The following is a 16,839-nucleotide window of genomic DNA, read 5'->3' as shown; positions in this document are numbered from 1 at the left end:
TCCCCCATCTCCTGCTGCTGGTTGTAGAATGTGAACCCTGGCAGGCTTCCTATGACTGGGGCTGGAAGAATGACTGGTAGCCACCCGGCCACTGTTGGAAGGCATTTGGGAGAGGCAACAGGCACGACAGACAAGTGGGTCCCTGACTGAGGGAGAAGGAGGGGTGAGTGGCTAAGAGGCAGGTTAAGTGGTTGGTGCATAAAATACCTGAGGGGGTTAAGGGTTGTTGCATGAATGGTGGGAGGGCAGGAAGACAGAAGGACTGTGGGCAAAGCATTGAGAGAGAGAGAGAGAGAGAGAGAGAGAGAGAGAGAGGAGATAGTTAAGTAGTTATGGTTTCTGGCTATGAGATCGTTTGGGGTTTGGGTACATTTAAGGAATGGAGGGTGGTTAGAGATGATCTGCTGATCTATTTTCCATCCTATATTTTTATTGAGTGTTTTCCTTGAATTGAGTGTAAGGAATACAAAGAGGTATTAGGCATGCAGCATCCTCTTCAGAGTTTGAGAAGACAGGAAATGTATATAACTAGACATATATAACCATATGTTTACACATCTGTACTATATCAATAAGGCTTACAATAACCTTTGATCTGAGTCTTATCAGCCCCATTTTATAAAGGAGGTGATTAGGTTTCTGATGGATGTTTTAATGACTTGGTCAAAGTTACACAGCAAGTGAGTTGCAGAACTGGACAATGGACCACTTTTTCTGTCCTCTGTAGGGCACAGCAAGGACAAGGACATTAGGCTTTGAGAGAAGGGCGGGACTTAACACACAGAAGAAGGGGGTCAAAAGGAACAAACTTCCAGTTATAAAATAAGTAAGTCATAGGGATGTAATGTACAACATGGTGACTATAGTTAATAATACTGTATTACGTCTTTGAAAGTTGCTAAGAGAGTAGATCTTAAAAGTTCTCAAAAACAAAACAAAACGAAAAACCCCACAGAGCTCTCACACACAGAAGAGAGTGGGGATTCCAGGTAGGCGAGAAGGTGAGATGAAAGTAGACCAGTTTGTAGTGGAATGTTTCCCAGGACCGAAGTGGGAGATAAGGCGGGAAAGGTACATAGAGGCCAGATCGGGGAGAGTTTTAAATGGCCAGCTAAGAATTGCAGGGAAAGGGCGGCCTGATTTAGAGGAAGATGTTGATAGCAAAACCAAACTGTTTTAGCAAATTCATTTGGATGTCTTGCACGGAAAGACTTAGTGCAGGGGAAAAAAGGATTCAGAAATATGTTAGGAGCTTGGAATAGTGTAGGCTTGACAAACAGCACGATGGTAATAGTATAGAAGTTGGTCTGTGAGAGCACTGGCCTGGGTCTGTGGATTATTTTTAGCATTACAGTGTTTGAGTGTGTGTAGATTGTGGGCCATCCCTACTCTAAAGAGAAGAAATAGCTTCGGAATCGAATGAACTTTGGTTTCAACGGCAGTTCTGGGCGTTCTGGAGCAATTTACTTATGTAACCTGGCTGAGCCTTTGATTCCTTTATGTTAAAATGGGGCTAATGACGCTCACCTTACAGGATGGTTATGGGGATTAAATGAGACACAGTGGTGGACTCTGTACATCCCTTCTACAATCTTTGGCAGAACGGTGAAATGTATGACATGTTGTCATCCATCAAAAAACAAACAATAAAAATCAACAGAAAGTCAATGATTAGTTTATTGTAATTCCAGAAGATGATGCATAATATATCTATATCTCATATAAAGAGGGCCACTTTCACCATTCAGCCCTGCCTTGGAGGAGTTATTAGGCAAATTGAAAGACCCATTTCTTGAGAATCTTTCTGTTCTGTTAGCCAGGGGTATTGCACTGCCTGATACACGCCAGTGTTAAACGTTAGTTAATTCTTAATTGATAGCTCAGCCACTGCAATTGGTTTCATTCAACAGTAATTATTCTCATGTGGCTTGTTGAACTCAAGTGTGAGATTCCCCCCTTTTCAGTTGTGCATGAAAACAGCAGACTTAGGGTCTTTAGAAAGGTAAATAGTTATTTTTCTTCGGAGGTTCAATTTTATTTGCCTGGAAGCTCGCGTGCTGTGATTTTCGTCGCTAAAAGCAAAAGCAACCACACGGTCGATAACGCCCCTGGTTAACGATCCAGAGGATTCCCCTCCATATCTTCCCGAGGTGCTTTTGAAGTTCTAAATTTCCCTTCTAAGGGAACGCCCAGCAGTCCCAAGATAAAAGGGTAGCAGAGCGAGCTGGCGGTTTCTTTTATTTGCCTGACTTCAAGCTAGCCATTTTCTGCTCCACGCGCCGCCGGACTCGGACTTGCCCGTGACACAGAGGCGATTGTTTTTCCTTCAAAAGGGGGCTTGGGTGGGTTAGTTTCGTTTCTGACCTGGGAGATGGTAAATGCACCAAGAGAAGTTTAAAACAGGACCCGCAAGGATCTGCCCCGTACCATTATTCTCCTTCCCTTAGAGAGAGCAGGAAAGGCAGCATTTTTTTTCCATCAACACCCACTTCCAGCCCTCGCCGGGCTCTGCGAGGAATGTGTAAAATTAGTGGGCTCCTCTGAGTGACAGTCCGCGGGCCCACTCAGCGCGAGGCGGGGCGCGCCGTCGCTCCCTCCGCGCACTCTCTTTGGCTCATTCCTGCGGCGGGGAGGGGAGAGGGCGCGAGGGAGGGGAGGTACCTGGGACTGGGAGTGATGTCAGCTCCCAGCTCGGTGCCTGCCCGGATTCCTGACATGGTGTAGGGCCGAGAGGGTGGGGAAGGCGGGAGCGGGGCGGGAGAGGACTCGGGGTAGCCAGCCTGTGGCGGGGCCAGAGTGCCGGCGCTTTGAACTCCGGGCGAAGGTGAACCAGAACTTTTGCAAGTCGTGCCGGCGGCTCTCTTCGCTCAGGCAGGTAAGGGAGTTCGGCTCCTTTCTGGGACCGGAGGGCAGTGGCACCGTTGTGTGGTTGCAGCTGCCCCTACTCGCCGCTCGATTTCCTTTTCCAGCTCCCTCCTGTTTCCCGTTGGGAACGGGCACTTTTTTGGGGGTGGGGTAAGGGCTTAACTCCTGGGGCTCCCAACTAGCTTATGTGTGAAGAATACCTCCAGGATAGGACCTGTAAGATCTTGTCTGGGTACTTAAACCCTCCACACCCCAGTCTCCTAGCAATACTTGAGACCCCCAATCAGAGACGTGGTGTGTGTGTGTGTGTGTGTGTGTGTGTGTGTGTGTGTGTGTGTGTGTGTGTGTGTAGGGGGGGTGTTATTTTAAAATGTCACAAAAAGTTTATGGAATATCGACTCAAAAATTATGCTCTTGGAGAGAGAACAAAAGTTTTGTATTTTTTTTAGCTCGCCTGTGGCCATGTTGATTTAAATGAAAGTCTGTCATAGTTATTCGTATATATTCTTATATAGGAACATAAAAAATCCTTTTATACAGTCCAGTCAGGATGTGAGAAATTCACATGGGGTGTATTAATTATGAGCTTGTGGGAAAACCGGTGTCTTGGGGCACATTTCAACGCCAGCTCTCTTTCACTCATATTTTAACGGAGAATTCCTTTGGTTGCCAACTTTGTGTTCTGGAGGGTTTAGGAAGGCTGCTGAGAATCTTCAGATCTGTTTTCTTTGGCTGTTTGAGAGAAGGATGAGGGCTGGTAGTTGTTTTCATGGATCTTTTTTAGAGGAGCGAGTTTTAACAGGGAAATGTGGCAGAAGGCGCGGCATACAAACTCTTAATTAGAGGAACATGAATTTTTCAACATGTGGGACCAAAACAAATCCTTCCTTTCAATAAGAAGTGCAGAGAGCAATAGAAGAAGAACTTGATTTAGTGCCCCAGTTTGGTATTTAGGGGAAGCAATTGCAAGTCAGGAGCAAAATGGTATTTTGATAAGTGGACGTATAGAATTCTGATTTTGTGTTTATTTCCTGTTTCAAATCCTTTCTGTTTCTTGTTTAGAGATTTTGTGTGCCTGGGTCACTAACTGGGTAGGATTAACTTTCTGGGGAAAAAATTATGGAGTCATAAGCTTACTCAGAACCCTCCCTTCTCAGTGCTGAAGGCTCTTTCTTTTGGAGAAGGAAAGTGTTGGGGCTGAGACTTCTGAGTCAAGTTTCCCTTTTCTTTCACCAGAGTGCTTCAGCAGTGAGGATCCTTCTCTTGCCAGGTCGGGAGGAAACGGGCGTGGACTTCTTTGTGAGTCAAAAGCTGCATCCCAGGTGCCTGTATGTAAGGGCATTTCCGGGAGAGGAGGAAAGAAAGAAGCCACATCACTGCATCTAATAAACCCAAGTCGGGAAGTGTGGCGATAAAGGACTTCGTCGATGGGGTTCTCCCTCTTTCTAGCCTGATGACATTTAGGTGTCAGGGCAAAAAAAGAAGTGTTTTGTTTGCTGTTGTTTATAAAACACCTGGATCTGTATTGCTCTTGAAAAATTTAATTAGCACAGTGTGGATTAAGAGTAGGCTCTTTGCAAAGGCAAGGCATGCCTCACCGGAAAGGCCAGAACATTTTAATTTTGGTTTGTGTTTTGGACTAAGAAACAGAAGTTGCCTAATGTCACTGAAATAATGGTGACCAAGTCTTTTCTGTTTATGTTCTGTAGGAAGTACATAGAACATACGATATTTTCCAATGTACTTTTTCAGCAGGAAAGAGCAGGAGGTGAGGTAGAACTCCTGTGGGCTGGTGTGAGCTCACTGGAGCCTCGGCTGATGGAGTGTTAAGGCTGCTGTTGGTGATACCGAAAGACAGAGCTGCAAAAATCAGTCAAGTGGTATCTTTAGGATGTTATCCTGACGTGCCAAATTCGGATTTATACTTCTTTCCAAGAAGCGAGTCCTGGCTTAGGGACTTGAATATATCAAAGCTTTGAACTGCATTCACAGTTTGTGGAGTAACAGTCATTTTACATACTTAGTTTTAACCAGTATTTCTCTTTCTCCATCTGTGTGTAGGAGGCAGATGTGGTATCGTAAAACATGGTGCTTTTAAAGGACAAAACTTGAAAGACGTTTGAGTTATTGAGAAAGGTAGGATCAGGTTTTGGTTAAATTATTTGACCAGCAGCTATCATAGTTTTGATAGCTACTTTAAAAAAAAAATGATAATCTGGCCTTTGTGGGCAGATGTTGACTTGAAATTCAGGGCACACTGTTGTTGCAGATCAATAGTGCCTAATGTCAAGGGCATTGTGGACATTTTTTGGAAACAAGTTCAGTGAGAGAGAGTTCATTAACTGTTTATGTAGTCTTTTTGTCAGTCACTGTGCCAGCATGAGATAAATCAGAACAAGGTCATTATTTTCCCCTTAGTTACTGACTAGCTGACTTCTTTTTAAAACCTGTTGTTCATATTCATGAAATATTTGTATTTTTATAGTTAATTTAGATTATGTTGGTAATTTGTTAAATTAACTTTTTGAGGTTTTCAGCTCCCATTTTTAAAAATATGTATATCCCAAATAGCACATTTTTCCAACTGTTAAAGAAGACTTCATTCATCATTCTGTCTTTTATTACATGTTTCTGACCTGATTTGAATTACCTGTTCAAAACAATGAATGAATGAGTGAATGAAATGTATGAATATCTATTCACATTTGGGTCTGTGTCTTGATTCTTTATTAAAGAAACATTCCTTCAAGGCGAAAACATAGGCAAGAGACAGTGCACAATAATGACTTCTTTATTCCCAGAGATTTCCCTAGAAAGTCATATTAGTTTTCAAATTAAAAAAATCCCAGTTGAGCAGCCAACTGTGAAATCTTTCAGGGAGCCATGATTTTATTATTGTTTTCTAACCATGGTGGAACAGATGGGTTTAAGTATGAGAGTCAAAGCTGTTAAGGTTAGTGACACTGGGTGTTGTTTGGGGACAAAGGGAACAAAGTGTCCTCTGGCCAGCATTTCCCTTCACCTAAAGGTTGATAATTTCACAATTAAATCAGTCATCAAACTGACCCCAAATCGACACTATCCAAAAACCACTCTGGGCTTGTGCAGTTCTTTGCATCTGTAGTGTGTTATGTCCTTTGTTTCTCAAATTCATAGCAGTGCACGTCAGAACCATTTTCCTAGCCAAAAGCCTACAGCTTTTGTCACATATATCACCACCATAAAGACCGATGCTTTATTAAATGGAGCTAATGGATTAAAAAACCGAAACTGAACTAACCCACCCTAGAAAATACAAAGACTCTTCTATTTCTTTTACACTCTTTATTTTAAATATAGTAATTATTGATGCCAGTTTGGCATTGGTTGATAATGTTTCAAAAAGCCAAGTGGTGAGGGTTTCTTTCCCTTCAGTACTTTTTCCCACTTTTAAGGATCTAAAACACCAAACAACTGGATTTTAGATGGAAAAGTGGGCCCTGCCAGGAGTTTTAAGTTTGCACACTTGTTAGGCGGTTTTTGAAGGAGAGGAGGGTTTGAGTGAAACCTCTACCAGCCTGTGCTCCTTGAAGAGCGTCTATTTCTGAAATGTGGGTTTGGACTCTGAGTGATCCAGGTGGGTGTGTTGTCTCAGTTTGTTACTGCACTTTGGTTGCGTGTCTCCCTAGAACTTGGTGTGACTCACATTTTGACTGGCCCACATTCACATCCTTGTTTTTGTTGGCAAATGTAATGAGTTCAGAATAGAAAGATCGTGGAGTGGTTTCTGTATAGAGGTGCACCTAAAAATGCCCATGACTGAAGGAATTGTACAAACTCAGATTGCATTGACTGTCAGTCATTCCGGTAGAGGCTCATGCCTCAAATGTGGACCGTGGAGGAAGAAGACCAAGTACCATAACTTTGGGGGCTGGCCACAGATTTTATGGACACCCTTTGAACTCCAGAGTAAGGCTAGGTATTTTCACCTCTCCTTTAACTTAGAGAAATTAAGCATTTGTCAAAAAAAAGCAGATGCAAGTTCAAGGGAGCAGGTATGCTGATTCCTCGTGTTGCGTGTTGGTTAACAAAGGAAAACTTAATTTTACCTGGTGAGAGAGAGACTAAAGATGCTGTTTTCAGTGGCAAGTCCATTCATAAGTAAGTGGCCAAATTCTTTAGGCAAGCAAGGTAGTTCTTGGGAAGAAGTAGGTGGGCCCATCGGAGACGGTTTTACCTCTTCCATGCTATGAATGTAACTATGAACCATACCATTGCATATGGCTGTGTCATCTTGTATTTCCTGTGAGCCTAGGATATAGCTCACAGAAGTCCTTTTGCTGGCTTTCTTTCACCCTTCTCTCCATATACAGTACTTTTCACAAATATCGTCTCGCCATCACAGAACTGTATGAGGTTTTTATGAGGAACGTTTATCGAACTTAATTTATTTGAAAGAAAATGCAAACAGGCTAAAACTCTATGGTCTCCTTCACTTGGTAGTGTGGCTGCAGTTGCATAAATAATATCCCTGCAACCATTATCTCTTTCTAAAGATAATGCTTCTCATAACAACACATGGTCGAGGATTTTATTTTGCTTGAATTGGAACTCGCTCTACTTTTTCTTATGAACGATGGAAGAGTCAAATGAGCCTGTAGCTTCTCATCTAACGTAACTCTGGCAAGTGAATGAGCTGGAGGAAGGGAAACAGTGACGACTCAGGGGAAACACTGATTGAACCTGTGAGTCTGCCAGGACGGTTTGTGTGAAGTCACCTGGGTCTTGGTGTTTTTCCTCTGGATCAGCTGTTTGGATGCTTCTGTAAAATTTTCACATTATTCCAGCCTCCACCCCCATCAGTGGCTGACTTTGCACAGCCAAGGGGGCTTTTAAACACAGGCTTTTAAGGTTCTTCTATTGCTTTCTTCTCAGGGTACCTTGATTCTCTAGGGTGACTTACATTCTACATTACCCTGTGGAGCAGACACAGATAGATGCCCAGTCATATCCATCCTGCCCACTCTTTCTCTACAGCTGAACCATTTTATTTTATTATTTTTATTTTTTAATTTTTTTTAACATCTTTATTGGAGTATAATTGCTTTACAATGGTGTGTTAGTTTCTGCTTTATAACAAGGTGAGTCGGTTATACATATACATGTGTCCCCATATCTCTTCCCTCTTGCGTCTCCCTCCTTCCCACCCCTCTAGGTGGTCACAAAGCACCGAGCTGATCTCCCTGTGCTATGTGGCTGCTTCCCACTAGCTATCTATTTTACGTTTGGTAGTGTATATATGTCCACGCCACTGTCTCACTTTGTCCCAGCTTACCCTTTCACCATGATAGTTTAAAAAAAAAAAAAAAAAGTTGATTTCCCAGAATCCCTTGCAGCTGGGTGGTATCTAGGCGACATAGTCCTGGCCAGTGAGATGCAAGTAACTGGGAGGGGCTCTCCCACACACTCTTATAAGGGAACGGCCTCTGTGAGCTCGCCGGTGAGGCTGTTTTTCTTTGTACTTCTTTCTCCCAGGAGCAGGGATGCTGTTTTCTAAGCGGAGAAGCCATCTTGTGACCAAAGACGAGAAGCTTGAGGGGTAAGCAGGTTGGGAATCTGATGGCCTTCTGGAACGGCTGTACCAGACCTGGTCTGCCCACCTCTTGATTTATTTTGAGAAAAATAAATCTCCATTTGGTTCAGCCACAGAAGTTGGGTCTGTTACTTGAAGCCAAATGTGATCCTGACAGTTTAAATTTTAAAGAAGTCATAGTTCATCTTTTCTCTCAGAACTCAAAGGCAGCATCCTGGATGACAGAACGAGGGTTCGGACTTTGGAGCCCTGCAGACCCTCAAGTTGAATCTTGGCTTGGCTCTTCGTTACAGTCTAATCTTGGCAAGAAATTTAACTTCTTCGGGTCTCAGTTTTCCTCTCTGTAAGATGTGGTACTGATGTTTGTCTCATAGAAGTTTTGTCAGTATTAGAAATTATTAATAGAAATAATAATGACAAATTTGGTACATAGATTTTCAACAAATGGTGGCAGCTATTACTGAAGGAGAATGTGAGGAGCCTTAAGAAGGGGAGGCAAGTCATACAACTTCTAGTAGGTTCTCAGTAAACATAGATTGAATGGCTGAATGGTAGATTAGCTTTATGGCTGCAACCACTTGCCTCCATGTACTTAATATTCATTCCGAAACAACACCCGTCTCTTATCCTCAGTCCCACCTGCCTACACCAGAATACTTGGAGCTTTTCTGTTCTCCAACTTTGGTTGAAAAAGCAAAGGGTATTCTTATGACAGTTTTATTACCTGTAAGCATAGAGATGAAGGGGGTGGGCTCCCGAGTCAGACAAATGTATTATAGATTAGACTCTCCTGTCCTTATGAGCTGTGTGATTTTGTCTTCTGTGAAATGGGAATAATTGGGTGGGTAATGAGGATTACCTGCAATATATGTGAAGCATCAGCAGCTGTTGTCCTGGCGCACAGTGAACACTGGATCGATGACGGATATATTTACTATTTCATTGAACATTTGTTAAGCAATTCTTGGCCTTGGTACAAGGTCCTCTTGGAGATATAAGGACGAATAAAACACGGTCTTTATCCTTAAGAATATGCATATACAGGAGATGGGGGCAGAAATGGGGTGACCCTCCTTACACATAACAATAGTAAAAAACAGATTTGGAAAACTATTTAGCTGTTAAAAAATTGGGGAAAAATATACTGACTTAAACAGATGTCTGTGATATGTATTTTAAGAAAAAAAGCCACCAAGCATACATGTATAAGTTATATTTGTCAATGCAGGAGAAAAATTGCTAAATGGGGTGGTTTGTGGAGGATGGGATGATGACGGCAGGGAAGTTGAGGGACCTTTAATTTTTTTTATAGCATCTTAATGTTTATTTTACAACACTCATGCATTACTCTTGAAATATAAAAAGTATTAAAGTTTAAAAAATCAATTTGTTGGGCCTCTTGAAGGTAGGTGGTGGAAGATTGTGCTGTGAGAGAGCACACTGAGCTATGAACTTGAGCAAAGGATTGGGTCTAGTGGGATCCCACTAGAGGCGGTAGGATTTGAATGGGCCTTGAAGGATGAGTAGGACTTTTTGAGGAGGCAGTGGGGGGAATGAGCATGCTTGGATTTGGAGCAAAGTGTAGAATATAATTAGATTAGTGTCAGAGAAAGATAAGATGGAAAGATCACTATTGTTAAGAGAGGTAAGATATACGATAGCCAGATCTCAGAGGGTTTAAAAAGAGTGACATAATGCTTTAAAATGAGATTTTTTTAGTGTGTGAGTTGGGGAGGGATCTGAGAACTATTACTTTATAAAAATGACTCTTGGAATAGTATGTTAAATGTTAGGAGGGGTATTAGGAGGGGCAAGGGGAGGGGGGAGGGATAGAACAACCTGAAGAAAGGCACACAGCAAAAGTTAAATTTTAATGGGAAATATGGTGAATTAAGATTTGATCTTCTGGAGTTTGAGATTCCATCATGACCCACAATAACCTACCTTCATTTTCTCATTGTGTAAACTCGTAAAATCATAGAACCTGTCTCACTGGGTTTTTAGGAGATAACCACCACCACAATAATAATAGCTAATGCTTACATAGCACTTGGTATGTACCAAGCACTGTTCTAAGTGTCATACATATTTTAACTTAGATTTAATCCCTACATCAGCCCTGTTCTTATTCAAGATGAGAAATCTGAGACACAGAGAGGCTGAGTGAATTTCCCAAGGCCACACAATTGTGTGTGTTGGACTGAGGATTTACTTATTTATCTATTTATTTATTTTATAAATTTATATATTTTTGGCTGTGTTGGGTCTTCATTGTTGCGTGCAGGATTTCTCTAGATGTGTCGAGCGGAGGCTACTCTTCGCTGCGGTGCACGGGCTTCTCATTGTGTTGGCTTCTCTTGTTGTGGAGCATGGGCTCTAGGCACGCGGGCTTCAGTAGTTGTGGCGTGTGCGCTCAGTAGTTGTGGCTCACGGGCTTAGTTGCTCTGCGGCACGTGGGATCTTCACAGGCCACATCCCCTGCATTGACAGGCAGATTCGTAACCACTGCGCCACCAGGGAAGTCACAGGACTCAGGATTTAAATGCAGATAGGTACAGTCTCCCGGGTCAGTATCCTCAACCACCTGTACATGGCATGTGAAAAGCTATTAAGAATTGTTAGTTGATTTTATTCACATGAGGATGTTAAGCAAGAATTTAGAAATTCAGATTTGTAGTTTAGTCCCTCGAGTGATGGACCATCTCCATAGGGCTGCTACCTAAAGAGCGAGAGTAGGTGAACTCGCCGAAGAAGAGGATGCAGAATAAAAAAAGAAACAAGGACACAACCTTCAGGGAACTCTTGACGTTTGGACATGGTCAGGCCAAAGAAAAGTTATTAAAGGTGACAGAGCAGGAATGCCCAGAGAGGTGGAGGTTGATGGTGGCAAGGGAACGAAGCACACCCAGCACAAGTGGACCGTCCACGCCATCCAGTGCCGCAGACCCATTACAAGGACGGGTCTGAGAAACGGCCCCTGGTCCAGCCGTCTGGCCATTCGTGAGCTGGGAGAGCAGTTTCAGCACAGTAGACGTGGAATCCAGAATGCAGAAGATTGAGAAGTACATGGGAGGTGATGAACCTCAGGCTGTCCCGTTAGCCTAGCCTTTCAAGGAGTTGAGCAAGGAGGTAATGTGCGCTGACAGCGTGGGTTTGAGGAAGGTTCAGGCAGAGAGGGTGATATGAAAGCAGCAAACAATAGGTGAAAAGGAAATGGATAGATTGAAATTAGGCGGAGAGTGCGGGTTAGCTTTGAAATCTGTCAGAGTGCTCCTTCAGATGGAATGGAAGAAAGGATGGGGAAATTGGGGAAAAAATGTGATTGGAAGAGATAAGAGCTGAGTGAGTTCACCCCAGGGAGTCTGCATTTTTTTTTTTTTTTTTCTTCAGTCTAATAGGAGACGGTGGGAGGAAATTCATAGACAAGTAACTCAGCCTCCTGAGAGCCTGGCTCTCCAGGATTATTGGGACAGAGGAAACATTTGAAAGAATGACAGAAGTCTCTCATCTAAACAATGCAAACTGACACATTTGCCAGGATGTGTCTGCAGGCAAGAGATTAATTTATTGAAGTGGAAAGTAGTGGCACAGAAAAGAAGAGGAGAATGAAATGAGACAAAGGAAAACTTGACTGTATTTGAAGGAGGAATTTTTAGACACCACACTGAATAGTTCACAGGACAACTTGTCAGGGGAAACCTGAGCATCCTGAGTGATGGGAAGCAGCCTGGGTTTGGTTAACACTGAACCACCAGAGCACCAGGGAATACTTTATAAGGGGGAGTTGTCCAGCAGAGAGACCTCTGCATTCCATGCTGCTCCTGGTAAGGTCTTTAATCTGCAGTTTAACTGATTATTTCTAGAAAGATCTTTGGCCGAAAGACATTGGGTTGCGGTGTTTCAGCAGATTTGTTGTTGCAATGACATGAGTGGGATGAGAAAAGGACTGAAGCAATCTAATAATTAAGAGTGTGGTACTAAAAATCAGCACCACTGCCATCAATCCATAGGTGGGTCCTTTGGGGGTTGCTTTGAATGATGTCAGTAAAAATGTATCCAAGCGTGGGCAGCGTATTTAGATGGGCATAATATTCTTGAGTTCAGTGGTTCTCAGTGGGACCAGCTACATAATTAGTGGAGCCCAGTATAAGATGAAAATGTGTGGCCCCTTGTTCAAAAAGCAGGAAAAAGTGCTGTTAAAGGTACTAACATAAAAGCTTTTCCTTTTCTCCCATAGTCTCTCTCTTTACTCATCATGGTGTTTATTTGCTATTTAATGTCATTCTAAGTGAAGGAAAGTTAAAAATAAAAACTATCAACATGAATTCCATTGTTCATCTTTATTTTATGCAATGCCAGTATTAAATGCAAATATAAGAGTGTTTAACACGTATGCAGAATTATTGAAGTCACACACTTCATAATATTTTGTAGTTTGTAAATGCATTTGTATATTCTTCCTACCAGAACAGAAGAAACACTGCACAAAACTGACTACCCTTACTTCACGTCTCCATTTGCACAGTCTATCAATCTTCGGCTTATACAAGGAAGGACTGAAAGGAAAAAGAACCATGGGTTGCTCTGTCTTTCCTTCTGTGCCGTCATCTTCAGTGTCAGTGGTTGGTTAATACAGGGGAGTAACAGGAGTAAAAGAGGATATGAAAGGATTCTTTGGTTGTTAGTGTTTCTTAGAAAGACACTGCCTTGTTTCTACACGTACAGCAAGTTCTGGATCGAATGGAAAGCATGGCCTCTTGTTGCTGTCAGCACCCACCCACCTGCTTACTCAGTTGCATTTGTGACACATTTACCTTGAACTCGCTTTGAGTCTTATTGAAGTCCATGCATCGTGGGTCCACTGAAATTCTGTGCTTGTGGGGCCCTGCAAACACTATTATGAATAGGGCAGCAGGGAATTGTGGCCACACGTATTAAACAGATCTCCTCTGTTCACATGCATGGTCCACTGTGCCATCAGACCTCATTTACAGAACACAAGTTCAAAGTTTACATCATTAGGAATCTTGATGATGACAGCAGAGCATTAAACCAGGTGTGGGGCGTTTCTGAGCCTGGGGTTCTGTGTGTGACTACAGGTTACAAGTCCGTGAAGATTGCCCGGGTTCTTGGAAGTCAAAGAGCTCAATTTTAAGCCTGAGCTACCTTCTGCTCTTAAAGTCTCAGCTTCATTATCAAAGTTTACAGTGGGTCAGGTTTGCGTGTGGTATCCTAGAGACCCCCCTCCTGGCCATCAGCGCTGTCACATTTGCCTTTCAAGTGTTTTCTGAATCACTCTCCATTCCTTCCGCCAATGCCTTGGTTTACATCCCCATCAACTCTGACATAGACCCTGCAGTTAGTCTCTTCCCTGTATTCTGCACCTCATCGCCAGACACATCTTCCAAATAAACCTTTGGTACAAGGCCACCCTGCCCTGCCTGGTCCTTGCTTTGATCTCCTGCGGGCTCTGGCTTGCAGCAGAGTTCTCACACTGGTGGGCCTGGGATGAAGACTGCCTGCAGACAGGTTTGGTTTGACCTACGCAGTAATTTAAGAAATTTGTGCCAGTACTTAAATGTGTTGAAGATTTCACTTATTGAAAATTCAGATTTAACAACGAGAAGATCTGGCTTCTCTGGGCTCTTGTTTCCTTGGGCTATGCTGGTGCCCTAGAGAACAGGAGGACCTGTGGACACGGGGAGGAAAATTGACTCCTTGTTCTGGCAAAACCTTCACTTGCATAGATCTAGAGCACGTATTTGCCTGTTGTTCTCGGGGAATGCTGTGAAGCAATTGGAACGCTGACCTTTTAATTTGAGAAATTAAGTTCTCCAACTTCATAATGTAAGTTGGGTGTATGCTTTGTAGCAGCCCTTGGGTTTTTTTAATGTTATTTTTTTGTTTTTTAGCCCTTCGTTGCTTTTTTAGGAGAAAAAGTTACTAGGTCTCACCTGGTCAGTGTCACCACTGTGTCACTTGTGATCTCATCTGATCTTGGCCTGTTTCTCCAAGCTTGTCTTCGTGCTGGCTGTGCTCAGACCCAGGCTCTGCACCCCTGGAGCGCTTTAAGTCCACTCAACCTTCTACATTTCCTGTTGTCTTTCTCTTTGCTTAAACCCTCCTCTTTCCTCTAGGCCCCCTTAAAGTAGTTCACTGGGAGATCCTTGCTGAGAGCCTCAGTCTGAGCTCAGCCTGCAAACTCTGCTGGAAGCAGGTAATTAAATTTTTAGAGTTCTAAATGCTAAAGTACCAAGTGGGTGATGAGTTCAGGTTGTTTGTGAAGGTTCCTTCCAGCCCAGTGATTCTGAGATGCCATGATTCTGCCAATGCCTGTGGATTACCATGCGCTTGGTATGTAGTTGTTTTTTTTGAAGTTATTCTTTGTGCTAGGAACTTTGCTTGCTCCATTTCACTTAAATATGAGGGCGACATTAGCATTATCTCCATCCTACAGATGAGGAAACCGAAAGCTTTTCCCAAAACGGATGCTCCAAATGGCTTATCTCTGGTTATATCTTAATTCTTCAAATAGATTATATACTTGTTGAAGGCCATGACTGTGCCTTTGTTGCCAGGCCCTGCTACCCAGTAGGGATTCAATGAATGTTTTAGTGATGAAAGTAATGGTTCATTCGGCCACTATGCATTGGGGCCTAGACGAGGCTCCATGGGGATGCAAAGGAGACTCAAGTCGTATCAGTTATATTGTAAGATAGACCTGCTCCCTGTGCACAAAGACAGGATAGTTTTTGATCTTGGGCTGTGGGTTTAGATGAACCTATAGCTGTGTCTGTTTCTTCACTTGTAAAATGGGGGCAACAATAGTACCTAATTTGTAGCAGTGGTTTTAAACTGGGGTGATTGTGCCCTGTAGTAATCATTTGGCAATGTCAGGAAATATGCCTTGTGTCACAACTAGGGGTGGAGGGAAGACTGACATTCAGTAAATCATGTCCAGGGATGCTGCTAAACATCGTACAATGCACAGGACAGGCGCCTTCCCACAACAAAGGAATAGCCCCGAATGTCAGTAGTGCCGAGGCTGAGAAACCCTGCCTTGTAGGCCCCTGAAGATGAAACAAGATAACGAATACAAAGAGCTCGACATAGTTAACTGTTACTCTAAGAAAACAATCCCAAAGACTGCAAAATCAGCTTTTGGGAGGGCGAACCCCAAAAAGCTTAATTTCAGAATATCTGTGATTCTTGCTGAGGAAAAGCCTTATGCTAAGGATTTCATGCTGTCCTGTTTAGAAGTGACAGACTCACTGGAGACTGTGTGTGTTACACTGTGTACTAACATGAGCTGGCGTGGATTTATCAAAGCTGTAAAAACAATTATTAATTTTTAGGGTGTTCCTGATAAACTTCCTGCTTGCTTAACTGGTTTGTTCTGTGGAGATAATTTTGGCGTGTGGGTTTAAATCCTCTGATGGAGAATGTTTTGGTTAGTGAATTTCCAAAATGTGTTTTGATAAGTAGGACATGAAAAGTTTTTGTTTCCACATCAAGAAGCTTATTGTTTATAAGTTTAAAGCAAAGCCCCTTTCCCCCTGCTTACTGCCTTACCCGTCTACTGCACAGTGTTTTGGTGTGTATAGGCTTGGAGAGCTTTTGGATTTACATCTTTTTTTTTTTTTTTTTTGTGGATTTGAAGTTGAGGCTGTTATTAAAATTTTTTGTAATTATAAAAGTAATATATGAGCCTTCTAGAAGATTTGGTTAGTATAGAAAATAAAGAAGACACAATTTAAAAAAGATAGTCCTCAGTATTCCTGCCACACAAAAGTACAACTACCTTTGGTGTGTTTCCTTCCATTTTTTTCATTGATGTATTTTTTTCCATATTTGAAATATTCTGAGTAATTTTGTTTCCCACTTTATTTTTACTTAATTAATTTTTTTTTTTTTCTTCGGTACGCGGGCCTCTCACTGTTGTGGCCTCTCCCGTTGCGGAGCACAGGCTCTGGATGCGCAGGCTCAGCGGCCATGGCTCACGGGCCCAGCCGCTCCGCGGCATGTGGGATCTTCCCGGACCAGGGCACGAACCTGTGTCCCCTGCATCGGCAGGCGGACTCTCCACCACTGCACCACCAGGGAAACCCCAATTAATTTTTATTTATTTATTTGGCCGCACCGTGGGGCTTACGGGATCTTAGTTCTCTGACCAGGGATTGAACCCAGGCCTACGGCAGTGAAAGCATGGAGTCCTAACCACTGGACTGCCGGGGAATTCCCTTTAACATTGTTTTATTTGCATGTCCTCACACTACTATAATATCTCTAAATATTATTTCTAAGGACTGTGAGATGTTCCATCTATGGGTGTTTCATGATTTATTTAATCCCATCCAGCACATACAGCCTGTTTTCAGTGTTTGCTGAGTATCCTTCTGTAT

The 16,839-nt window shown here is 42.8% G+C and overlaps 1 protein-coding gene across 7 annotated transcripts in view; it reads left to right on the top strand.

Moving 5' to 3' along the window:
* Positions 1-2,757: 2,757 nt before the first annotated feature.
* The window catches only part of PPFIBP1 (PPFIA binding protein 1), a 178,354-nt gene continuing 164,272 nt past the window's right edge, over positions 2,758-16,839 (top strand). For all 7 annotated transcript variants that reach the window (XM_079938497.1, XM_079938495.1, XM_079938499.1 and 4 more), the window contains exon 1: positions 2,758-2,875. The gene's annotated coding sequence lies outside the window, so the exon portion shown is untranslated. The remainder of the gene's footprint in view (positions 2,876-16,839) is intronic.

The sequence above is a fragment of the Stenella coeruleoalba genome, assembly GCF_951394435.1.
Source record: "Stenella coeruleoalba genome assembly, chromosome: 11".
Taxonomy (NCBI): Eukaryota; Metazoa; Chordata; class Mammalia; order Artiodactyla; family Delphinidae; genus Stenella; species Stenella coeruleoalba.
The sequence above is the reverse complement of the archived record's forward strand: the minus strand, read 5'-3'. Positions and strand labels throughout refer to the sequence as shown.